Genomic DNA, 27,610 nt, shown 5'->3' with positions numbered 1-27,610 from the left:
GACTTGCCTTTCTATAAAACTTTTCCAGTCTACTGACTGCTCAGAGCATTTTACAACACTGGTCACATTCACCTACACATTCATACACGGATGGCGGAGGCTGCCATGCAAGGTGCCGACCGGCTTGTCAGGAGCAAATTGTTGTTCAGTGTCTTGCTCAAGGATACTTCCATGAGCTGCCGAGGGAGCCTGAAGGAGCCAGCAACCTTAGACTGCTGAAAGACCCGCTCCACCTCCTGAGCTACAGCCGCCCACTGGATATCAAGGGCTGTTCTTGACCTACCCTGAAATACACAAATGTTGTTGAGCTTACTCTAGGTTTTCGAAATGGATCAGCAACTTGTGCTGACTTAAACTTCAGCCTCAGACTTTAAGCATCATATGCAGCCATCAAGTGGAGACACTGCTACAAACTTCTAACCCACCCACTGTGACATGGTTTTTGGACTACTGTTTTTAAGCCTCGAGTTTGGCATTAATGTCATTGCCATCTTGTTATTGTTTTTGTTTTGGAGCCAGGAGTGACCATATTTGGACAAGAGGGTGGAGCTTGAGAGGATACCTTGACTGGATCTGACTGAGAACCTGTGGACATCCCGTGGTAGCGACAATGTAGTTACTCATTGTACTCATTCATAACCTGCATTGTTGTCTATTTTAGTATAACGTGGGACCAAAATAGCAATGTATACTACAGACTCATGAGGAAACTATTTACTGAGGTAACAAATCAAGTGAGAAGAAGAGTCATTTTCTCATAAGCTTCAACACAATCTGACTTCTTTTTGCAACCAGTGGAGTCACCCCAGAAAGTAAACAGGTTTAAGGTGCTTCCGCAATGGCTTCACTCTTCAGACCTGGAAATCCGGTTGAACGTTGAGCATTGAACGATGTGTTGCTGCATGTAACTGACCTAAAAATCTAAATGAATCACTCATTATGTGTTAATGAAGTTAAAACTTTAAAGCTTTTGTGAATGATTACTTATCAGAATGTGGTTTTGAGTGATGTTTGTGTCATCCTGAATAAACATGACAGAAACACTAGCACTATTGTTTCTGCAAACTAATCTCAGGCATCAGGCGCAGGAGAAGTGTAAACAATGTATAACAGAAGGAGGCTGTGAACATCAGCCAGTGTACCCTCGGTGCACTCCCAGTGAAAAAGAGAATCGCACATTTTGGCAGAACACTCATAAGCTCTTAAGGGAAAAATGAGCTTCATCTTTAAGCTGCTCAAATTTCCATTTTCATTTGATTGCTCTCTCAAACTGCCGCATATTAGTTTGGCACAGTGGGCAGATAGAGTCCACTTTATAAAACAAATCTTTAAACCATTTTGTTTCTGGGCATCGTCACTTTCTTCGACCAAAAAAGTCAGCAGATTGTGCGAACAGACAAGTGAAGCAAGGAAAATTAAGAACTACTCAATGAGTTTCCTTTATGGACCAGATGAAGGAGAAGAATATTTAGGACTCTGTAAGGTCACAATAAAGTGAAAACATTTTGACTTCATAATTTGTTTCATTTCTTTACACAAAGCCTCATCAATGCCCTCAGGCTGCAGGCAGATTGGCTGTCTGAATGTACGTTTTTTTTTTTTTTTTTTTACAAAACCATAGACGTTCAGGATGCAGAGAATGCAGAAACGAGTATACTAATGCCAAATCCATCTGAAAAATATTCCAGTGCTGTCTCTGTTTAAGCAAATTGTTGATGGATCAAAGGTGACAAATGAGAATGGTGTCTGGAGCTAAAAGGGACCACCCCGCAGGTGAGACCTTAGTCGTCGCTGATGATGATGTATGTCTTTGTGGGATGAAAAAATAAAGCTGAAAACTGCTAATCTCTCCACTCTGATTATTGCTGTCACTTTAGATTTATCCATTGTATGTGTGCAGGTTTGGCAATCAATTTCATAGCCTTAAACACAATCTCCCAGGGAAATGCTAAGGTCAAGAAGGATCCATAAATAATCCCTAAGTCTGTGACTCCTCCACTAAGCGTTATTCAAAGAGGATCGATGGGATGTTGTGATTCAAACACAAAAACCTATTCTTTTGCTTATCAGCAAAGCTCTCTCCCAGCACTTTCTGGTGATCAATTATTAAAATCAACTTCACATGGTCCCCACGTGTCAACAAAACAGGGAAGTCAGATTTATTCTATAGGCTAAGACTTTTGAGAGGTAATTTTTCATCTGAGTGGCCTTTAGCATTTCTTATTAAAATACATTATTGTTCTTGTAGATTTATTTATTCAATGTGATAGCTCATTAGTCAGATTAATGTAATGTACCCTCTTCCAAGTATGAGTGGTATGCAGGCAAAAGGGGGCCCGTGTTGCTGTATAAATAAACAATACGAGGTAGAGTTCAAGTCTTCTGCTTTTACAGCTCTCGTTATGCATCTATTTTTAAGTACGGGGTGATGCTAAATTTAACTTCCAGTGCTTCAGTCATACAGGAGACCAACTCTCAGCCTCAATACTTAAAATTCAGTTAAAGTGTCAAAAGTAAGCAGAATCTTAATGATCTTGTTGGATGATGTGGGTATAATTTAAAGATAAGGCTTATATTTCATATATACTGTTGGGTGGAAGCTCTGAAAATCTTAATCTGCCAAGACACTGTCAAATTAAAGTGGCACATATTTTCTAATACTAAGGAAATATAAGGATTGCTAAGGCTTACATGCCCAAAATTGACAATGCTAATACAATAACGCTAATGCATGTTAGCATTCCAAAATTAGTGACTTGCCACTAAACACGAATCACAGCTGCAGTCAGGCTGATGGGAGTGTTGCCGCTGTTGTTTTTGAGGCTTCTGGTCAAAAAACAAAATACTCAGCCAATTTAATTTCTGACCTGATGATGGCGCTAGATGAAGAGTCAGGTGATTAGAAGATGTTATTAAAATTCATCCTAAAAGGAAATTAACATCTGAAATTCATGGCAATCCATCTCATAGGGATCATTATGGATCATACAGCTTTTCTTACCTCTGCCTCTGATTGGCTTTACTCTGCCTCTTATTGGTTTGCTCTGATATTCTCATCTGAATCAGTCTCACTCCTCATGTCTAAACCTAACCAATGAAGGCAACCAATCGGGGCAGAGTATGGCGGGTCATGGCGAGGAAAGCAGCGGGATCCATAACAACACATTTTATAGTCGTCACTTAAATTCCATGGCACTACACAACCGATGTGGGGAAACCATTTAAGTTTGAAATCATAAATGTAATATAGTAATATTAAAAAAATCTATAATTTATAAACATAATTATCTTGGCTGTTAACATTTCTGCTGAGGTCACGTCAGATAGATTTTCATCAACTTCCATGATCCCACGTTACTTCACAAAGTCATCCCTTTTGTGGCAGAAATGAAATATAAGGCAATGCTGCTGGCAAGAAATGTTTGGTGGTGATGCTTGCCTTGCTTGAAAATTCAACATGTGCATTATTATTTCACAGGAAGGACGATTAATTATACCAACATTAGAAAGAGATGAGACCTTAACAAACATATACAAACTCTGACATCAGAAAACCTTCATCCTGTCTTTTCACTAATTGTGAATATACTGTCAATTTTATCATGTTCAGCCAAATGCAATCTGATTCACAAGTATTGAAACGATTTGCCTGTGAGGATTATTTCTTTAAATACATGTCCACTGTTCCTCTGATCTCTGAGCAAACTCTTTATCACCTCAATTATTACAGAGGATGGAGTCTGATTATCATCCCGGAAGGCTGAACTTTAATTGAAGGTTACTTTTTGGTATTACATCACTAATTCCATTCAAGGAAACCTATCGACAAGTTAATGTACCAACAAAAACCTGTGTTATATAACGCCGACCAAATAAGTCATAAAATTAATGTTTTTTACTGCTTATTCCTGTTGGCCCCCGAGCCTTCGCTCCTCTTAAGCTTCTGCATTAAGTAACTGACAGAGAAGATAGACGATGGATTATTTGGAAGCAATTTGACTGCCACTCAATGGTATTAGCATACTGTACCTGAATGTATTCACTATATAAAAAAATACATCTTCTGGCCTTGAGTCAGAGAAGTTAAAAGACTGTGCATACTGTGGTGTGTAGGAGTCTGAGGTTTTCATGGTGCAACTCTTGTTTCTCCTAGAATATTAATGCACATGTAAATACAAGTTCATATTCATTTTCAGGTTTACAGAACTATACACCAGATGTGCATAAGTCCTCTTCTGTCACAGTTGCTGGTTTCAAACAGCAGGAAAACAAGCCCACCAAAGTGTTATGACACAGCTGTGGGTTATGGTGTTATTTATGATAATGTGATTTGTTTTTTTGAGAGTCGTGTACCAGAAATGTTCTGAAATAAGAGTGTCGCCAAATGTAAGTTTTGGAGGGTGAATAGCACGAATAAAGACAAGAACATTGGTATATCTATTTTTTACTTGCATCCACTGACATCATGACTGTTCTTAAGAAAAATTCAAAGACTCCACTTTGAAACACCAGCTTATAATTGTTAAGTTGTAAAGTAACGGCACCTGGTTTGAGAAAAAGTTGTGTCTTTTTTTTGTCGGACCATCTGAAAAGCCGCTAAATGCTCCTACGCAACATATCTGCAAAATGTTCACCAACAACATTTGTTCTTTGTTTATCCCCACAGTATTCACTCTGTGGCAAATTAAATTACTAATGTTTTTTTTTTTCTTCATGGTTATGTTCAGGCAACAGAAAGCCCTTGTTGTTTATGGTCAGTGAAAATTGTTCTCTTGGTTAAATATTGAAAAAAATCAATGCTGACTTGCAGCACCAGACGGAATGTGTTTACTTTGTCAATATTTAACCAAAACATCTGTCCCGAACCTTTAAATACCAACTGCACTATCGATTCTGCATGTCTTAGACAATCCACTCCTTTTATTTTACATCACAGTGAACCATTTTTCAAAAACATGCTGCTATGTCTCGGAAATTTAAATGGATTTTACTCGTGTTCCAAGCAATCATCGATTCCCATTAAACTCCTCTTTGTCAAAGTTACATTATTGTTCTGAGGTCATGCAGAGCAACATCAACACAGACTGATGATGTAACATTGACAGAAACTGAAGTCCACCGTGACAGAGGGACAGATCGGTCCTCTTATTCTCATGTTAGCAAACAGACTACATATAAAGTGGAGCCGATCTCTAAAACAACTTCATGAACCATATCATCTCTTATGTTTTCCTGGATGAGCAGGACATTTTCACTTTGGCACCAGCCACAGAATTGTGTGGTCTGTCTGTGTGTGTTTGTGTGTATGTGTGTGTCTGTGTCTGCTGCTCGTCTCTGAATAATGAATACTTGAGAAAACACAATCACAAACACCGGTGACACACTGGTTGCTTGATGCCAGAAGTGTTTCAGCAGATTGTTGAACAGGCCAAGAAGCGCCAGGGTGCAGAGCGCCCTGTCTGATCGGTCAGCCCGGACGCCAGAATATATTGTTAGCCGTTAACATTTCTGCAGACCACATATACGTGTGAGGTTGACATGTGTAACAATCTGTGCCCGTGGCAACCAAAGAAAGGTGTTTTAAGTCAAACCAAGATATTCTCCTGACCTTACAAAGTCATTTTTCCTGAGCAGAGCAAATGCAAAGTGTTATGAGAAGAGAATAATAGAAAATATAACCTAAACAAATGTAAATGTTGCAACATAAAGACATGGAGAGGGGAACAAAGTGTACCGGTACATCAGGCAAAGTCAAGGTACACCAAAGAGTAAACTGTAACAGCAGCTTAAAGCACTGAAAAGAACTCGAGTGGCTGAGACATCATTCACTCCACTACGAGACACTGCACCATCCTGTTATTTTAAGGTAAAATGTTACATTATGTTGCTTCAAAGTCTAAATCTGTAATGCTATGTTAGGCGTAGTTGCAGATAAAACTTGCCAACACGCTGGTATCCCAGTATGGCACAGCAATACGGTCCTTTAAGTGTTTCAACACACAGACTTCCAGGGGTAGAAACAGAGTAAAAGCAGAGATTTGTACAAATACAGCCAACAAAAATGTTTATGTGTTGTTTATACTTTAACCCTTCTGGGAGTCTATATCGGGTTTATTCTCTGGCACTAAAACAGATGAAGATTTAAATAACTAAATCAACATTTCTCACAAAGTCTTCCAAATATATGCTGGGCAAAAAATGAAGCGCATAACTTATTTATTTTTTTATTCATGTGTTTCCTCTAATGTCATATTCTAAACAAATTCCTCGACTCGTCACTTTATTTGTGTGGTTCCAGCTCTCAGCAGCAGACTGTGTCGCACATCGAAGCGTTTAAAGTGCCTCATGTACTCCTGTGCAAAGTAGGACACACCTTCGCTCTGGGGAAACACTGCCCATCTCCACGGCTATTTGAGGAACTACTTACTCCCCGGAGGTCTGATTTCTGATGTCAACAGTATTTGTATAAAACGTAGTACTGACTCATCTCCGCTCTAAATGCCTACCTCCACTCAAGCAAAGAAAAAAGAAAAAAAAAGGTAAAATGATGCTGTTTTCTTTTTACAATGTCAGGAGAAAAAAAAAAAAAAAGACAGCGATTACAGATAAACACTGTTTACAAAATGTTCTAATAGTGGCTGTTTGAGATGATGTGAATCCAGTGTTTGATCACAGTCCTAGGGCAATTTCTCAAATCTATCTGCACTACAAAACAGTCTGATGGAAAACGCATTTGCTGCGCTCTGATTACAGATTATTACAACCCAATGAACAAACATTTGTCTTGTCAACATCGCCCAGTATGAACTACTTCCTCGTGATTGTGATGCCATTTGAATTTCGCCGCGTGCTGTTTTTCATGTCAAAGAGTCACTCTCACATGTGTTGCTCATCAAACGTGAGAAAAAGCTGCCGGGCGTCCTGCTGGCCCACCGAGTCTGAGGATTTCACCACAACATCCTGGGGGTTTATAATCGCAGGCTGAGAACCATTTCTGCATATCATCGCCCTCTGTCTCTTTTCCTCTCCACATTTGTCCCGTCATCCTCCAGCTTCCCACTGTTCCAAAATGGCCAAAAAATGATTTAACTTCAGTTGCATTCTGTGACGGATACAATGCTGAAACAGCAACTATTGAGATGTTGACCTATAATAAGGACTCTGCAGCATGGAGGAAGGATATAAGCTGCAGCATCCGTCCATGTGGCATCCTGTATATTAAACTCCAAGTCTACTTATTAAGCTTTCTGATAGAAAAAGCTTAATTAAATTAAAATAAACAGTCCAAGAGTAGTTCTAATTACAGTCTCATATAAAAGAAACTCTTTTATTTGACGCAATATTTGAGAAAAGTTCCCAACAATAACAGAATAAGTGATGAATATGTACTTAAATTAAATTCAGTACGTCTATTTTTCATTGAAATTGCTTTTGAAGTTAAAAAAAAAAAAAAAACCCATCATCATCATCATTAATAACTTAACACATCCGACTTAAAATGGAACTGACTTTGCCTCCATTTCCCGTCTAATTAGTACGACTAACAATAACAGACTTATAGAAACGGCACTTTTAAAAATGAAGTTACTAGATGCCTTGTTGGAGCAGCTCACATGTCTTGATTCAAATACACAACTGATCAAAAATAATCCAAAGAGATGGACAGTCAGCTGTATAGACAGATTAGCAGAAGCTTTTAGCTAATATTTAGTAGAACATGTGTAATTTAAAATCATTAAACAACTGCGGTAGTCTCATAAACTGATAAAAAGAAAATCTAATGCCTGTAATAAACTGACAGTGTATAAGTAATTATGTTTTTTTTTGTTTTTATTGTTCTGATTGTTTAATTTCAACTCTGCTTAAGTCATTTAGTTTCAACATTTGACAATGTAGGTCATGTTGAGACACGGATACTTTAAATGTAAAATAAAGGTTTGGATATTAAAAGGTACACTATGTGTTCAAAATGATGTGAACACAAAGGTTTTTGCTGTCAGGCGGTTTTCATGGTGAGGACTTCGCGACTTGGTTCCAGTGAAGGCACGAACATAAAAGTTGAATTGTTAAAGGAAACATTGTCAGTGAAACACTTGAATCACTGGCAGATAAATTGAATCGAAATTTGAAATAAAATGAAATAATTATTGATGTCCGCACTTCAATTTTTCAGCTTTTATAACTGCCAAAGCAAACTTTCCAAAATACATACGATTCTAATGCCAGCGTTTCCTTTTCTTCAGCTCAAGTGATCCTTTCAATGCCAAATTGTTACTGATCTGCAGCCGCTTCTCTACTTGAGGCTGACGTCAAGAGGCAATTCTATTAACAGCTAACACAATAGCGGTCCCGAATCTCCGACGTTGTGTGAGTGGTATAGTTGCATTGTAAGTAATGGTGGGTGGGCACCGTGGCAGATGAAATGCATTGAATTGAAACACAATATGCAATGATTTTGAACCTTTTAAAAGTAAAAACTGTCATTCTGAGTCGGACATAAAAGCTACAATAACGTGACAAAGCTCCAGCAGACGGAGGGAAGCGCATAGAGATCTGGTTTCTCCGTGGTGGCTTGGTGTGGAAGAACTTGACTGGCCTGCGCAGAGCGTTTTGGGGACGAGCCGGTTGTCACATTGGTTGGGTGGCACTGATCCCGGCAGATTGTGGAACCCGGCCACAGTCTTGAGGACAGCCTTCCAGTAAGAGCAGAGAAGCTGTGATAGCGGCTTATTGATACCAGCGGTGGTAGAATGAGATGATCGGCACTCACGTAGGACCGTGTGATGTTTCTTTGTTCAGGGTCCAGATACTTTTGGCCATCTTTGTATACTAAACTGCAGTAAAAAAAAAAAATGCCTGTTTTAACATCACCTTGCCATCTTTATTTCCTCCGCAGTTAACTGAATGGTAACAGCGCTGTGATTCGTGCAGATTGCACCCTCTGAATTCCTGTACAGCGTGAAACAAACGGCTGGCAGTGTTCACCACCAGAGAGACCATTTGGTGACGGCTGGCGCCAAGGGGCCTCTCTGGACCATCACCGGGAGGGATTTTTTTTTTTCCATCGTCCTTTAATTTATTCTTTTAAGAGATTCAGATTTTTTTTTTTGTCTGTGAGACAGACGTGGGCAAGAGGGCAACACATATGAAGTTTCAGACAAACAATGCATTATCATATCACGAAAACAATCTCATAGCCACTAAAAACACAAGACAGACAGAGAGGAGATGAGAGAGCTGTGCCACAGCCTGGAAGATAACAACTTATGCAAAACAATAAGTCCCACAGGATTCATCTTATACAGCCATAACTGAGGCTTTGAACTCAGCCAGAGAAATTAATTTCTGAAGTTTAAAGTTTTTCCTGCAGGCGATGCAAAGCAGAGGATGAACTTCAGGTTCAGTCAACAGAGCGGAAGGTTTGAACCGTGAACTCCGCTGACCTGCGATCCGACGCCCTAATAACAAGCGGGAAGCCGTTTTAATAATGAATGGCCTCGCGGCGTTTTTTATTTATTAATTGTCTGCCACTATTAAATGATTTATTCAACAATGTGTACAATCAAGTGATTAAGATGAATAATTAAACAAAACGACATGTAAGGCCGTGACTGCGTGTGACGGAGTCATCGTCCTCTGCTGCAGGCGTGTGTCAACACTTGCTTCTGAGGGTTTTTCATCATTTGTTTTATTTAGTTTCAAACTTGGTCTGTCTCTTCTTCTTTCTTTCTTTTTTTTTTTAGGCCTGCAGTTGTTTCTATGGAAGCCAGTGACAACAACGACTACAACGTGGCGACGGCATTGAAAGAAGTTTACTCAAGTTTGTGACAATTAGGAGGAACTTGGTTGACTTCTGATGCGCTTTCTCGTATTTTTCCATTTAGTCACTATTTCTGATGTAGTATCATATTATTTTAACTCAATTAATAAAAATGTTGACGTGATATCTATCTTAAGAAACCACGCTATGTTATGGTGCTTGGTGAACGCGTGCCTCCATAAGTGTCTTTTAATTTTTGGGCAGTTTTTCTTTTTGTTTTACGTGTTTAAGATGATTCTGAATTAGACTTTGTTTAAACATATCTGTTCACATATGAATAATGCATGTATAACCGAACGTGTTAATTCTCTATGATGCATAAACTCTGTCTGTTTTCATCGAGGAAACGTCTGCTCAGAGCTTTTGTGGCAAAACCTGATTCCCACATCTCCACTTGTGTGCAGCCCTATGCAAATCCATTTATGCCGCCGATGTGCAAAATGAAGTCGTAAACCCTCCACAGCCCCGACCCGAGCTCTCCATGCTGAGGTTGCTAGCGTGGTTTTCCCCATTGAGGCCACCTTATTAAGCTGAATGACAAACACTTCAGCACTTGAAGTGGAGAGATGCTGCTGGGGAGGAGGCATGTGCTTTCCCACATTTCAGTTGCTTGTTAGTTTTCCGGAGTACTTTATTATTCTGCCGTGCCATTTTGAACACCATTCGACTTTAGACACTGTTAAACTGTTTCACGTTTGCCCGAGGGCGGAACAGGACTACTGTACAAGTACATTTAATCGTAATCATTTAAGTACTATTGACTATGAATATCTGTATATATCTGTATCTATTAAAAAACTACTACATGACTACTTTGTCATGTCATTTCTATTCCCCGTAGTATTAGACAGCTTCAGTATTCAATGTCACCAATACTAAGCATCTTACTCACCAATATTGTACGCACTTAACTTTAAATTGATGCAACTACAAGTTGTAAAGTTTGAGTTCACAATCTGCCTATAAAGATAAACCAGTGTGTAGATGAGTCTTCTTTTGGATTTTGTTTCATGTAGTCACTTCGTGACAGGTTTAGATTAAAACACATGAACCTTGATAACTTTAAAACACTGAGCATTTACACACATATTCATTTATTTTTTTTGCTGTAGACAAAAACATTAAAATCCTTGAAGGCTGTGTTGACCACAGATCTCCTTTAACATGCACATTTACGCACAAGGAAAAACGGATTGATTCAAAACTCCTGATGTGCCGACAGGATCGGCTACTATTTCATGCAAATCAGCGCTCAGATTCATACAGTGAAACATAGCCGAGATCCTATCCAACAGTTTTTACGATAATTTAGATCAGCAGTTTTTATAGATTGAGTACTTACTTACATATTATTCATTCAGCTCAATGCAAGACTTCTTCTTGTAATGGAGTATCTTTACAGCATGGGACTGATACTTTAACAAACCCTGCAGAGTTTCTATAGGGGGTTGTTTTTCTGCAGGTGGGTCCCTGTTTTGTTTACCTCACACACACTTAAGTGGGTGATGCGACACACAGTCCTGCCAATGGCTTCACACTAATCCACCGATCACCAGGTAGCTCCAACACGCCGAGATACACAACGGTACATCAGCAGAGGACAGGGAAGAGGAGGACTAGCTTTTAAGTTAACGTGGATGTGCTGGATTTTGAATATGTTAATAATTAAGGAAATGTATTCGACACATTGTTTTTAGACCTCAAGTATTCACTGTGTGTTGTTGGAGGCTAACACTGAATGCAAACATATTGTTTGTTTGCTCACAAGAAAAATTCCGCAGGGCATCTTTAAGTAAAATCTGTGAATACTTCCTCCAACACTGAGCTGCACATGCACAGTTCATGCTGTATTTACCGCAGCTTATATACTGTATATATATATACAGTCTTCTTATTCTTTTTTTTTTTTCAAAATATATATATATATATATATTTTATATATATATATATATATATATATATATATATATATATATATATATATATATATATATATTTTATATATATATATATTTTTAAAAAAAAAAAAAAAAAAGAATAAGAAGACTTGGAGGAGCCAGAAAATCAATACTAAAATTGAGGGGTCAACTGAAGACTGAACTCAACCCTGATATCTGAATGCATTTTCCTTGGAAATAAACTGCAACCTCACATGACAGGCCGATTCCAGACTGACAGGGCGAGCAGCGCTCGAGGCACTGCTGCCACAGAAATGCAGTTTAATACTTGCTTTTGCTCCAGCACCAAGATATTTTCCCCCACTGGCTTTCTAATTCAATGTATGACCTCTCGCCAGAGACTTTTAAAAGTCTTCAGGCAAAGATCCAGCAGCTTTAGGTCTGGCCAATGACAGATGAGCCGCAGAGGCAGGAGCAAGACAGCTTGCCCTGGGAAAACCACGGAGCTTTGGTCAGCCTGCAGGGGTGAACTTCTGCTGCAGAGAGGGGAAAGAACAAGGTCCTGTAGCATCATTTTCCTTCTACAATATGGCACCATCCTTTCAAAACCAACCACCAGCCACAGCATGTGTTATGTGCAGCTAAACAGTCGGAGATCCTTACGATACAGGCAGTTTGTCTTCTGATTCTCTGCCTGAAACATACTGCAGACCTTAACTGGCAACTGTTTGTCACAGGAGGTGCCGGGGCTCAATTCCCTGTGCAGGAGGTAGTCACCTGTACACAACGTCTGCGTGCGAATACAGCATTTCTCTGCACTGGGACGGAGAGGAAATTTAACTGGATGATCAACGCCGATCACAGTCCACAGATTCAGTGATTAATGACACCAAAGGGAGACAATATGAGAGCAAAAAGAAGACAAGCCATGTTACCCTCTGGTGTTACTAATTGCTACCATCGAGGGTTTTTTTTTTTTTTTTTCCAGTTGCTGGAATGAGGCAAAGCTCATTTAGTAATTGGATATGCAAGCAAGAAAGTGAATAATAGATCTTAAGGAGTAAAAGGCCTGTTTTGCATATGAGGGGAAGCTGCTATTTTGCATATTGCAACTGGTACACTTGAGTCTGCCGGTCATTTTCTCTCACTGATGAATGAGCTTTTTATGCCTGCGTGATGCATGACATGCATGAGGACACCTGTTTTCATGATTAAAAGACACAGTTTGAACCGCAAACATTTTGCTTTAATCCATTTTAAACGGATCCCCTTGTGTTTCTTATTAAGAGTTCATGCCCCGTCTCCTTCCATCTGTAAATGCGTCACTACATCTATCAGTTTATTGTAGTAGACACAGACGAGAATAATGTGCTGACGGGGCTTTTAAAATGAAAAGCTCTGGCCATTTAAAGCTAATTAGCTTTAACTTCTTTTGCTGCGCGTTACTTATGAATCCACTGATCACCAGCAGAACGAACACTTCGTCAAACCGCTTCACTTCGACTCTTGCAGAGGGGTTGCTGGCCAGAGGTCTTGGAGCCAGTGACAGGGTATAATATCAAGTCCCCTGCAGATCTAGGTTAGCAGTATACAAGTAAATAATATACAGTGTATTCTATAGTAGAATCAACATCAGAATGTCAACTACTAACACTTTCTGATGACTTGCAACACTGAAAAACACTTTAATATAATGAATTTAAACTGTTCTGTAAACAAACATCACTGTAAACATGGGCCTGACCTCAATGATCTTCAAGTTGAAAAAATGCTCATAATGATAGTAAAATATGTATTTTTTGACCAGCCTCAGCTGTGGACGGAGGAGAGGAGTGTTTAACTCCGACCCCAAAAGACCGGCGGTCTTGATCATCAGCTCCATGGATGGCTCTATGTAGATCTAGCTCGCTACAATCAGAGAAACACTGCTCAGCATTCTCTCCTTTAATTGAGGTGTTGGTTAGGACGCTGGAGGATTGATGGTGGGGTTTTTGCTGGAGCTGCATCTTATCAAGTGAAGGCACTGATAACATTTTAGATACATAAACAAAATGAAAAAGCTGTCCGACAGTTATGAGATAGAGATGAGATAAGATAATCCTTCATAAGTCCCACAATGGGGACACTTTCAATATTACCGCAGCAAAAATGGAGAGCATCAATTTAAATGGAGGTAATAGAAATACAAGCAGTGGAAACAATATAAACAAGTAAATATTTATACTACTGCACGCCAACAAGAATAAGCAGATAATGTTGATCTATTGTGTGTATTGTGTGCAAAAATAATCCACCGGAGTGATATAACTGTACTGTGGCTAGTTTGGGACTGGTCGGTAACATTACGCCAAGATATTGTTGACGAAGCGCAAACATGATTGTGTAGGTTTTCATGGGTAGCCTACATGGGCAGTGGCCTTTCTTGGAGAAAAAATAGGTACAAATTGTCGCCTTTTGTTCTCCCTGTCAGCCCTTTTCTGCCTGCGTTTCCTATTTTGGCACCCTCATTTTGGCTTTGGGTTATGACATCCTGTCTTCTGTACAGACAGCGCGGGCGGACGCTCTACACACAGATGAAGACAGACTTTCAGCTACTTTCCAGAGTTTCTGTCTCGTGAGCGAGCTTGCTAGGACTGAACCTTTCATATTTGTCCTGAGGGGTTAAAATGTAATACAAGGGGGTCCTAGATAATTTCCTCAGATAATTAATGTTCTATGTTCACCTGGTATTTTTGAGGGCACCTGTCAGTCCTGGGCCCCTTGAAAGCATCCAAGCGCCCCTGCTCACACATACAGTAAATCTTCTCCTAAGCACCCCCTGTGCCATTGTAGTCCAGTGCTGGAGGGATCCTGCCCTCCAGTCACGCCGTTATCAGACGGCGGATAAAATGTTAACAAAGAAGACATTAGAAAGCAAACGGGGAGACAGCTGGTGCAATCTTAGCGGAGCAGAGCAGTGCAGCAGTGGAGATGTCAGACAGTCATTCTGAGTCGCTGCCAAAAGCCACAATATGGTCACTAAAATTGCACTGCATGGACAATTTAGAGCTCTGTACAAGAAAAAAAAAAGGCTCTTGAAGACTCAGTAGAGCATAATAACAGTTTTTTTTCATTGCATTTTAAGTGTATTATGCTTTATGAAAAACAACTTTATCTCAGCTGAAATCATGAAAATATAACCAGCTAAAAAATATCAACAAAATAACCAGCTATTCTGTCAAACCCTGGATATTTTTTCATTTTTTTCTCCTCTTTGCCTTTTTTTTTTGTGTGTGTGTGTAACAGCAGCTACAAGCAGAGCGCTCTCTTGTGAAAAACACTTGTAATCACCTTGAACTTCACCTGTGATCCCAGTGTTGTGGTCTCACTCGAGCATCCAGCTTAAAAAGAAACTGTTGTTTGGAGGCACTGAACATGACTGGAGTCCATCTTCAATATGGAGTGTAATCTCCACGTCTGTGTTATTCTTTGCATGAGGAGCGAGCATCTGAATAACAGCCATTAGCAAATGTCCAAAGGGGCACTTTGTGGTACGCTTACAACGTCCCCACTGATCCGGCCTTTCCATGGCTCAAGAAACTAAATGTGTGATCAGGCAAGAAGAAGAGATCTTGTGCAGATACAGCCTCCAGCCTTTGCAAGGTCCACATCGTGGGCTGAGAAGATTTAACTCGAGATGTTAGAGATGTTAACTCAGTTCACGTGTGGCAGGCAATGCAACATCCTGCTTCTGTGCAGAAGCGTAACCACCAGAATATATGTTGGCAAGTATGTTTTGGCAAAAAACACAGATAAAAATTTGTTTCTTTACGTTTCAACTTTATGTTTGTTTAGGTTAAACTTTCAAATTTGATCATGCTGTGCTTATGCTCCATTTAGGTTCAAGCACAAAAACACTTGTTTAGGGTTAAGAAAACCTGCCTGGCTTAAAAAAAAAAACAAAAAAAACCCCAACTGTTTTTGATGCCACAAACACGTCTAGAAATTATCCCCAGCTCTCTATACAGTGGTGTCACACCTATGTTTGAAACACACACTTTACCGCCTCATTGCCTGTAAACTCCCACACTACCCTTCACCTCCCGACAACACATTGGGTATTAAACATGCAACGTGAATGTGATAAGACACGTGCATAAGGGACATGTTAACACACTCATGCTGCCGTTAAGACTCACGAAAGACTCACTAAGCCAAAGAACAAGTGAGATTTGCTGCTCGGTGACAGACTATTGTTTCAGAAAGCTGGAGTACTATTGTTCACAAGTACTGACCCGCCGATCCAAAGAGCAAAAGACTGAGCAAGTCTGCTCTGGGTCGAAAGAGATCGGTGGGGTCGGTCCACTGATTCGGACTGAAAGACTCACAAAGGTTCATTCACGATTGAGGCAATAGTATGTATTAGACCTATACATTCTCCCAGCAGCAGGAATTGGTTCCCTAGTGGCAGGTTAACAAAAAAAGCCGGGTCACTTACAAGAACCAGTCTTATCATGACCAGACTCAATAACCTAAATGAGAAATCGTTGTGCCATCTTGTTTGGTCACATGTGGCTGAAGATGCCATAGCTCAAAGTCAGCTGCTGACAGTAATGGATCATGTGGACAAAAATGACTTTTATGATGCGTTACGGTTGAAATGAGTTCTTTGAGTCAACTCAATAACTGATCTTTAAGGGTCATCCTATGCCAGAGGGTAAGGTAAATCTATTGTGAACAGCTCTCTCGGCCCTGTCGGTTGTTTCTTTGAGTTTATCTTTGAGCCAGCAGGACCAATTTCTGTCCCGGCCTGCAGCAGTCAGCAGCAAGTCCCGGCAGTGCAGACTGCACATTTGTCATAATTGTCTGCGGGCAGGCACACACAAAAATAGTACTTACAGTTGTTGTGCAGGATTTCTGCTTTGACAAGTAAAAATACTGTGGATGAATACACCCAGCCTTACTATTGGCTGGGAGCAAGTTTGGCGGCATCAGGAAGTTCAGGATTGGATCTCTGAACCGTGAACACTGAGACTGGAGGGTAGAGAAATGGTTTCCTGCATAATTTAGTGTACAGTCATTGATCAAAAATGTAAATACATGCACGCACGCCTGTTTGTGTGCATGTTTGTGCAATGTTACAGTCTCAGTGAGTTGAAGGAGAGATCTGTGATATCTTTTGTTGAATCATACGTGTCTGCCATTCATCAAACAGGGTGACCTCTGGCCAGTGCCCTTAGCCACATCCACAGAGTCTAGCTATGATGGATGCCTTATTAGAGTCCTTTATTAGTGTACTTTAGCCGGGAGATAAACTTTGTAATTAATGTCTCAGTTTGAGTATATCTCATTTATTTCAATCGGATAAAGGTGACTCTTCCAGCCGACCGGAGAACAATGGCCATCGGAGAAGACAGCAGCTTGGCAGCCGAGCGGAGCCTAGGAATGCTGAATAACAATCCCGTCATCCATCATGGTATGTAGGGAGTCGGCAGGCTGTGTTCGTCCTGAGGAGAAGCTCCAAGGAGCAGTTCACAAGCGTGAGGGATGGCCAAGACTGAAAACGGCCACTTCTCCCTCACTCGGCTTCACTACATCCTTCAAAAACAGAGTGAAATAGTGGGGCTGTACCTCTTCGCCTGCCTCTGTAATGTGGAGTTGAATTAGATGTGAAGCATTTTAGCGGCCAGGGGCGCTGCTATGTACAACTGGCATGCTGCTGTAATCTACAGTTCAATATTACCCACGCATCATTAAAATCAGAGCTGATGAATGACATAATGATGAGAGCAGCCTGAGCTCTGCTCGGTTACGGTCTGTGGTGATGGCGGTAGTAATTTTCCTGTTAGGCTGGCCCCTCCTGTTTACTTAACCTTTCCGCAGTCCTCATTAACTCACCAACACCAGCAACTATGTTGGGTTGCCAAGGGCAAACACAATGGGCAGATGGAGCCGAGCTGAGACCATCACTTAGCTGGGCAGAGGTCACTCTGCTATCCTGCTGGTCCGAACTCTTCGCTCTGAATCTTAACATGTCATTACATTATTCCTGCTGCCAGCTAAGCAACCAGCAACAACCAGTATTTCACAAGCCTTTCTCGAATTCGAGGTGTAAATCAGCAGGCTCGGGAGACGAAATCTCACACTATTTCCCTTCTGCTCTAAAGATACTTTTTTTTTCTACTCAAGAAATACCCTTCAGTTTAGCTCCAAGAGAAAGGACAAAATGCAAACCCAGCACTGGGGGTAATGGGATATGCAGTCATTCATTCTGCCGCTGGTTCATGCTCTCTGGCCAAATGACATCTTGGAGCACAGCCACACTGGTACAGTAGCACCTCGTGAAATCACAGCCATTATTAATCCAGAGAAGGACAGCAGTCTGATTACACACGGCCATAAAAGACGCAGAGTCACAAAACACGAAACACAGAGAGTTTGTCGCGTCCATCTATAAAGAGGAGCTTAACATGCCGCTGAAAATGTGTGCAATTAAATTTCCAGGAAATCCAGTGCAGTCGTAAAAAAACACATCTTAAAGCTGCAATCTGTTACCTTACCCACATTCCAACTACTGCAAAGATTACAGAACAGATGCCAGTCCGATGGTACGAAACTGTATGCTTTTGTCGTTGTTGTTGTTGCTAAGCATAAGTTATGAATATATAATGTCTGATAATATAAAGTCAGACTGGGGACGCACAAATCTGGTCGACAATTTATCCATAAGCTGAAAATGGAGTGTTTTAAGTGCTCCACCACTCAACATCATACAGAGGTTCAGTTTATGTTATCTCATGGATAAATGCTGGAAATCACTAATTTGAATAGTTGTGTTTATATAGAGTCAAACCTAATAAATGGATGGAAATGGATCTGCATTGACATGTCAAAAAATCAAATAGTCAGTCTTCTGAAAATTTAACTTCAAATATTTTGATGAAAGACTGATCAGTTAAGTCACTGAAGCATTTTATGGTTCCAGGTTCCTAAGTTTTAGGATTCGCTGCTTTTATTTGTCTTACTGTGTATAATAGTAAGGGGATTTTTTTTTTTTTTTTAGAAAACTAATCATTTGAGGAAATCACTTCCAGTTGTGGTGTTGTGATGGGCACTTTGTAACTCGCAAAAATATAAAGAAAGGAAAGAAAGATAAGGAACGAAAATATGATAATAATAATAATAATAATAATATACAGCATATTACCCCAACTGAATGTAGTCAGTACATTTACCCAAGTACCGTACTTACGTAAGAACAATTTTTAGGTGTTTGCACTTTACTTTTCCATTTTCTGTGGCTTCATACTTTTTACTGCACTACATGTATTTGTATAACTTTAGCTACTAGTTACTTTGCAGATCACACGCTGCATCAGAAAGTGTGTTTTTTAATTACTATATTTTATCAGCAATCAGTTGAAAATAAACTGGTTCAGATAATCAGAAAAATGGTGAATATCAGATCCAATAATCGGTTGCTCCATAGTATACAGTGTATACATGCATGTAAATATACATATGATTTACCTTGATGTTTTAAGTACATTTATTGCCAGAAAATTCACAACTAATTTATCTAAAAACAAAACTATTCATATGGCTGGTGTAGAAACCATGGAGGTAAGTGAGAAAATCTGGCTTTTGCAGTTTGGGTGAACTAAAACTAAAACCTAAATATAATGTAAATAATTTGTGCAGCCCTACCAGGGAGGCTTCATCCTTTAGATGCTTTAGAATTAAATTAGGTAAACAAAGCTAAATGAAGTCTGAGAGGAATAATAAGAATGATTTAATATGTTTTCTAGTGAAGCCCACATGACTAATCCTAACGCTGCCTGCACAGTTTTAAGTACCTGCCTCTGTGCTGCTCTCCCCGTCGAGCAGTTAAAGCAGATGGCCAGTAATGTCAGCACATGCAGGAACTTCCTCTCCTAAGCCCAACTTACTCTCTGTCAGGTCCCCCTGGTTATTCGAAAGGTCACGTCTGCCATGTTAGAGTAAACAAGAGGCCGGTTATACCAACATGTTTTGTCTCTGTAACACTCTCAGCGGGACACCCGCACTCTGTTTTGTTTAAGTGGGCCTGTCTCCAATCAGTTAAATCAACAGCAGCCGTTCGGAACGGCAGCCGGAGTGACAGGTGAACTGTGCCACTGTCTGCTTTGCTTTGCCATGTTATCAGCTCCCAGGCCGGTGAATGGCAGGACTTTAGCCACTCTTCTGTCGATAGCGAAACAACCCACAGGGACACATGGGAAATCCATTAGCCCAATCCTGCTGTTTGACATGCTCCAAGTGAACTGCACTTATCCTGACACTCTGTCACCGTGACTGAATTACCGTGTGTACTGTAGCGTCGGTCGGAGGCGCCGGCCAGATTTGGAAAGAATATTAAAACCATGTCAGTGAACATAAAAGATTTTTGTGCACCTGAATTACAAAAAAAAGGGACACATTTCGGCCTGACCTTTACTGGGATCTATTCATGCAGATAGCTTGAGCTTAGTTAGGTGCCAACACTTTCTTTCACACTGGAAAGTAAACAGTCCCCACTAAATAGGCTCCCCGGTTTGTCAGGAGGAGAAACTGGTGACTTTCATGCCATCTGGTGACCTCCTCAAAGCAGCTAAGAGACATCTCTCCAGTGGCAGCCAGGCAAGGTAGCACCTCAGACTGTATTATTGGTTATATCTCTATGGGTGTCCTTCAGCCCCATTTAGGTCGCTCCCTCCACTGTGTTATACAAATAAAATCACACACAGATTGCATTTCAACTGCTATTTCTCCGCTTGGCAAATTGCTATGAGGCCAGGAGAAATTGAAAAAGCTGGCAAGGTCCCGGGTACCTGACAGTGACTGTGACTATGATGAAGTATCCTCCTGTTACCACTGTTGACTTTGCCAAATATCAGAGATCTCCACAGTCTCCACCCCATGCTCCAGGCCCGCCAGCTTTATAAACAGAGAGGAGCCCATGCCAACATTTCTATAAGTAGCACCAGCAGACCAGCCTGTAGGATCATGCCTCTCCAAATACCCCTACTGAGAGGTTACTTCGTCTTCATGTTCTGTTTTGCTCCTCACTTGATTTTGAGATTTTGTGCAGCAAATCTCTCCCAGGCCTCGGTGGCTTGGAGCGCCGAGATTGGAAAGCTAACCTGTTCGCAGGGAAGTTGTGAATCCAAACAATTGGCGGCAGCAGCTGGTGTCAAAAAAAAAGGCAGGGAGGGGTTTCATAACACGTACATGAGTCACCATACAACACAAAATATATCACATCCAAGCCCGTGTAAAATAGTATTTTTAGCTTGCATATGTCTTGACTTGTTTTCAATTGTTTGGTTAAAAGTCCAGTATGTAGGATCTTTTGGCAGGAGACTAACACAATATTCATAATCATGTTTTCATTACCGGAAACAGTCAACATACAAAGACAGCAGGCCCTCTTCATGGGTCCAATAAGCAAGAATCTGGATACAGTGTGGTTTTACTCCTGTGAAAGCTGCTCAGTGGTGCATGAAGCCAAAAAAGATTGACCTCCTGGTTGAGTGGCTAACTTCCAGTTTGGCCCTCCACTTACTTAGAAAGGGGATAAAATAATAATTAATTGTGCAGCTACCTTGACTTTATGTTACTGGGCTGAATTGCTCAATTCTGTAATCGCTAATACTTTTGAAATGTGAGTCAAGCATTGTGTACTGAGTCTACTGCCGTTGACACAGCAGATGTTCAGCTAACATGATTAAATAGAAATGTCTTGTGGGAATTAACGGTAGAAGGCTAGGCTACCTAGCTTTTACCTTCTGAGGGTCAGCTAGTTTGTGTATCTTACTAGCTTCCACCTTCTTAGTGGAATGCAAACACGACATAACAGATGTCTGTCATTGGTGCCTATTTCAGGTGGCATTCCCCTCTTCCATTTTCAAAATCACCATCAAACAGCATCCCGCATTCAGACAACCAAAATGCTGAAATTGGAAAGTGACTCTAAGCAGGTCACCATGGTATGAACCTAAACCAGCTAGCAGATGTTACCCTGTTGTTTGTGAGGTTTTAGCTGTTTTAATCCCAGGGAATGCCTGGCCATGTGCATAGTTGGCAATTTTCCTCGACGGTATTTGGCCAGATTCCTTGGTTTGGTGCCTCCCAATATGATAGTGATTGGTTAAAAGAAATGCTTACAAGCTAAATTGTGCTCTTCCCCTATATCAGAGAAAGAGATGGTGCAGCCAGACCTTTCTCCAGTGCTGACAGAGTGCTATGTTGATAGGTCTGGCTAGACTATAAAATGGAAAGCCATTTTAGATAAGTAGGCCTAATTATACAGAACAGTTAGTAGTTCAGTTGGTAGTAAAAGAGGGTGAAAAAATTGTAATGAATGAATGTTCATAGTCTCTACAGGCGATGACATGCTCCAGTCAGCAGAAGAATATGTCCAAAAGCTGTTTTTATCCCCCTTTTGGAAAATGGAAAAATTATGTAAATTAGCTGCAGTGTCATCATGGATTATATTTCCTCACACAAAAGGTGAAGAGGATTCAATCAATTCAGTTTGACGCTAATTGGATTCAAATCAGATTTTCAATCAAAACGGAAAATCCCTCGCCCGGGAGGCTATTTGTGTACACGTACATCTTGGGATAAATATAGTTTACAAAAAAAAAAAAAACGCAAACCATGTCAAAGAAACATTCATACACACGCACACACTCTCACACAAATATAGCTGAGCTCAGAGGAAGAGACAGGTTATGACAGAAGTAAAGTGGTTATCTGAGATAAGAAATGTCTATCCTTCAACCGAAAATCATATTTCTCACTCCACATTTTATCTGCGGGTAACACCTGTTGCAATAACAACAAGTCAAATGAATACAGACACATGAGGGGTATTCACCTGCTAATATTCTTTTAGATCTGGGGCAGGGAAATGAAGCCACACTGTATACGGTATCCCATTTAAAATCGCACTTTGATGTGCAAATTTCTGCAGAGTCACATGGTGACTGCAAACAGTCACCCTCGCTCTGTAAACACCTGTGCTGAACAAGTGCCTCCTCCAGCACCAGAGCTACCACAGGTGGCAATCCAGCAATCGCTGATTCTGAAAGCTCAACGTAAACATGCTTCATTTATCCCCACAAAGCAAGGGCAGAGGAAAATCTGCGGGTCATTTGAGTGAATCCACGGTAATGTCCCCTTCGGTGTCCATCGATCACGTCAAACCACTCCTTTAGCTTGGGGACATTTTGTGTTTTGACAAGCCTCACTAGACCGAGCACCCTGTGTTTAAGGCCGAAAGCCTATGTTTATGTGGCTGCTGGCAGACTGGTCCCTGAACTACATGTGGCGTGGAGACCTGATCCATTTATCTTTTGGATTGTGGAGATGCATCTGACCTTGCTACCCTGAGGAAACGTTGATAAAGCTTTCTTTTTTTTTTTTTTTTACCCCAGAATCACGCTTGATAGCATTAACTTTGCTTCGGAGCCTCTATGTTACAGATCAGCTAACATGTGCGGACCGTGGAGCGCGGCGTGGTACAATAAGTGGTGGCTTGAAATTGGATATTTCTCTGTTGGTTTCCTGGTAATATAATGTGATGTTGTGCGAGAGTCCTGAAGTGAACTTGGTGTTCAAAGATTTAAAGGACACTATAAACACTGCGTGGCTTTGCTGAATTGTACAATTTTGTTCTGGATTCAAGACAAAACAAATTTGTGGTTGCACTGTCCTGCACGGTACACTACAGCCGGAGTGATTCTGGTCGTGAAAATGAATATGTTGCATGTGGTCACACCTGACAAAAGAGAGGGCGACATGTTAAGTGTCAAGACTTTTGCTCCTTCTCCATTTCTCTCTATAATGTTCTGGCTCCCTAATTTCTCCCTGAGCTTTCTCACGTAGGGACGAAGTGAGTCACATCCAGCTCTCACCTGTTTCAGCTGCTGCCCATTAGCTCATATTGTAAGCGTCTTCTTATTTAAACCGCAGCACTCCAGTCGCTCCTCATCCTCTGCTGCTCCATGCCTGCTGTACTTACGCCACACTCATCACACTTTATCTGTCCAACATCAGCGTTGAAGGGTATGCTTGAAACTCGCGCGGTGATGGCCGACTACGTCGAAAGGTACAGATGCGCATACCTTCTCGCAAATGGCCGCACTAAAAGGCGGGCTGAAATGCCTGCTGTCTTGAGAGACGGAAAAATACAGGATAATTGTTCAAATGGCAGTAAAGCTGCACACTCCTGCTCTCTCCTCGGAGACATTCGTGGTGTTGCACTTGAAAAAGGCGACAGAAGTACTTGTGTGAAGAATGAAAACAGGAGCCCGAGAAAGGCAACAATCCTGCATATTTTCTCAATCTGCTGTGTGAAGTGGGTGTGCTAATCAGGCTCACATCAGAAAGTTCATTCAAACGCACGACAAGGAACTTTAAAGTGGTTATGAAACAGTCTTGGTCAAATACTTAAGGCTCTATAAGAGCTGCATAAGTGAACAAGTCTATCGAGAACATTTCTGCATCGTTGTTATAGTTATTCTTAAAAAGACAAGTTCACGCAAACATGAAGATTCAGTCATTATCTACTCGCGCTGATGGAAAGTCGGCTTAAGTTTATTCCTTTACAAAACATTTCTGTAGTCTTTCCATTGGCAGATAATGACTGAATCTTCATTTTCGAGTGAACTTCTCCTTTAATGCTGTTACCTGGTTGGATTTAAGTTTATCCAGGCAGTCTATCCAAGTCATAAAATAACAACTTTTTGCTGTGGCGGAGTGTATACATAATAAGCTGCTCTGTATTCTGGTGAAACAGCACTAAAACAAAGTTTACTTTTTTCCGCCATCGTCATATAACATCTATTTTTCCTCACATAGCCACAAATACATTTCGTTAGTGCTTCGCATCCTGCAAATAGTATCAAAAATGTCCTTTACTCGCTTTCAGAACAAATGCACAAGCTAGCCAGATCATCAACTTAACCACAGGAGGCGATGGTAATACCGCTTATGTCCACAGATGTCAACAAATAATCAAAGCTCCTCTCAGCCGCTTTCATGTAACATGAACTAATGCCACGTACAAAAGCATTTACGACACAAGCTAGTTTATGTCGTGTTCGTTTGAAGGCCCGCTGACACCTTTAGATGGATCCTGTCCGAGTCACAGCAGCATAGTGGCAGCATTTCTGAAGTATTTCAAACCTTTTATTGCAGTTTTCTCTGAACAAATCCACTTCCTGCTCCACATCATTCAACAGGACTTCTGGGGCAAAGTGTTACCTGACTTCAAGCATTGATCTACCTGAGTGAATTTACAAATCCACTCCAGCTCACCACTTCCTATTACTCTCGAGGCTGAGCACTAACCCCTACATGAGAAACTCCAGCCTCGTCCCTCAGTTCTACCATCAGCTGTCCAAAGAGGTGCCGCGGCCAGGGCAAGCGATCTGCTGCGAGTGGAGACGCTGCATCGGAGAAGGTGAGAAAACATTTCATTAATGTGGTTGGATCATGAAAGGGTGCAGCATCCTGGAGGCTTAATTGAATTCCTGTCAAATCGCGTGGATGTTCCTCTTCGGCTTCATGCAGTTCTCTTATCAGTCTTGGTCCCAGACTACTAAGCCTCTGTCTTGTCAGTTCTGCTCCACGGTCAGTGACCCCACGTCACCCTCCCTGCCTCCTAACTGTGACCGCTATCACACTTAGAGGATCATGTCCTCTGAGGGGAAAAAACACAACACAATTGTAATCCTTACCCTGGCAATAATCCTCCCAACTACCTGTTTGCTCCTTGTTCGGTCTGATTTCAAGTCCTCCAGTCGGGACACTGTTCAAATCTCATCTATGTTCACACATTTTCTGTAGGATTACTTGTCTGCCCCCCTTCTGATAGGAAAATAGCTGTCCTTGTGGTAAGTGATTCTTTGAGCTGGACCTACAGTATGTCTCTTAGGTTTCGCCTTTCAGTTGGCAAACTCTTCAACTTTTCAAACTTCTCAATTACCAGTTCTCCAGGTTCTTGCCTCTTCATCCATGATTACAGCAATAACATTTGCTGCCACGCTTCTTTCAGATCCATCACACCTCACACCCTGTGTCCCATTGAGGGCTTCTTACATAATTCAGTAGAGGCTGTCCTCCTGTGAAAAACAACATTAGTCAAAAGGCAGAAAGCTACTTATGTTTATGTTCACGTGACCAAGTGACTCCTGATGTTTAGGAGCAAAAGAGTTAGCAGCGATAAGGCAGTTAAGGCGGCAGATGGAAAAGTACAGCTTGGATGGATCAGGCACTTAGAAGTCAGACTAAGAGACGGAAGACTGCTGATGTTTTCCGTTGCATATGGACAGTCAATGTCGCTTTTCTTATAAGCACGACACAAGTGATTATAGTTTTAGCCATGACGATGGAGGTAATGACCTTAATGAGGAAGCAGCTTTAACCCAAATCATGTGCTCCAAACTCACTAAACCACATAAATGGTGATTTTTACAGATTTTTGGAGGCATAGACAAAGAAAGTCTTAAGCAGGCACTTCTTTGTCTGTTTATCTGTTATTGTTAGTCAGCCCAGTGGCCAGAATAAAATGGTGGCATTGTGCATTTTTGCAGCCCACAGATACGTTAAGTTTATCTTTTTTTTCTTTGAGTCGACATGATTGGATATTTTTACCTGGGTGTCAGGACATTTCACAGCTGTCTTCATGACAACAAAACCAGATATTTTTAACCAGACACCCGGACATTTTGGAGCCGTCACTGAGTCAACCGGAGCAGATATTTTAAACAGGATGTCGGGACATTTTGCAGCTGAGATCGGACATCTTTAATGAGACATCAATATGTTTTGCAGCTGTCTTCATTTCAGCCAAAACGTGAACTTTGTCTTGAAGCTACCCAAGTGGTTTTTGTGCCTAAACCCTACCAGCCCTTAACCAGAGCAATGTCACAACATAACATTTTCTCAGATTCAATTTATAATTCTAAGTTGCTTTACAAGGGACCAACTTCAACTGGGCAGGTTAAGCAACCATTGGGATGTTTTCGGGACATTTTGGAGCTTTCTTCGTGTCAACAAAGCAAGATAGTTTCAGCAAGACAACGGGACATTTTGCAGCCATCTTAAAATCAACAAGATCTGATATTTTCAAAAGTTGGCATATTTTTCAAAACCAGGTATCTTAGGCCAAAACTCTTCGTAACCCTAAACAAGCAGCGGTGTTGTCTAAACATTACACCGAAAATTTTAAAATATAGAAACCAATGTGACAAATCCTGGTGATTGGGTTGGTATCAGCTCTTGAGTCTTGGCTACATCAGCTACATAATCTTCAGTCCAACCTTTCCTCTGAGTGCTTCTCAGAAATCGAGTGGAATCTATTTTCAGATGCTCTCGTCTGTAATATGCCGATTTTGCTGATCAGTTTTTTGACTGTAAATGTCTTTAATATGATCTTGATAAGTGAGGTCATTAGCAGCGATTAAAGTCTCCAGCAATCATCCCGGTGTTCTCTCGCTGTTTGGACTGCAGATGAGCTCAGTGGCTGAGCAGGGAGCAGGGAAGCAACATTAGCACCATGCAGAGCAGCGGCACTCTGATTTACTGTTCCCAGGGCTGGTGATTGAGGAGAGCATTACGTCACAGCTGATAGATCAGAGAGTCTTACAGCAGAGTGGAGCTCCATCAACTGCTGCTGACAGTAGCATAAGTGCTGACAACCAACCAAAATGGATTTATGAAAAAAAAAAACACAGATACTCCGTGCACTGACACAAAATACGGAGGGAGCTTACAGTATACACACACACGCGCACACACACACACTACAGGCGCATAATTCTTGAGAGCAAACGCCCACATTCAATAAACGACATGGAGACGTTATTGCTGTAAAACTAAATCT

General features: G+C 41.0%; 1 protein-coding gene across 8 annotated transcripts in view; it reads right to left on the bottom strand.

Annotated features, from left to right (window-relative positions):
• The window catches only part of cadm1b (cell adhesion molecule 1b), a 177,547-nt gene that overhangs the window by 72,448 nt on the left and 77,489 nt on the right, over nt 1–27,610 (bottom strand). The gene's annotated exons all lie outside the window — the stretch shown is intronic.

Source organism: Acanthopagrus latus, chromosome 2 (assembly GCF_904848185.1).
Source record: "Acanthopagrus latus isolate v.2019 chromosome 2, fAcaLat1.1, whole genome shotgun sequence".
Taxonomy (NCBI): Eukaryota; Metazoa; Chordata; class Actinopteri; order Spariformes; family Sparidae; genus Acanthopagrus; species Acanthopagrus latus.
This window is presented reverse-complemented; position numbering and strand designations above follow the sequence as displayed.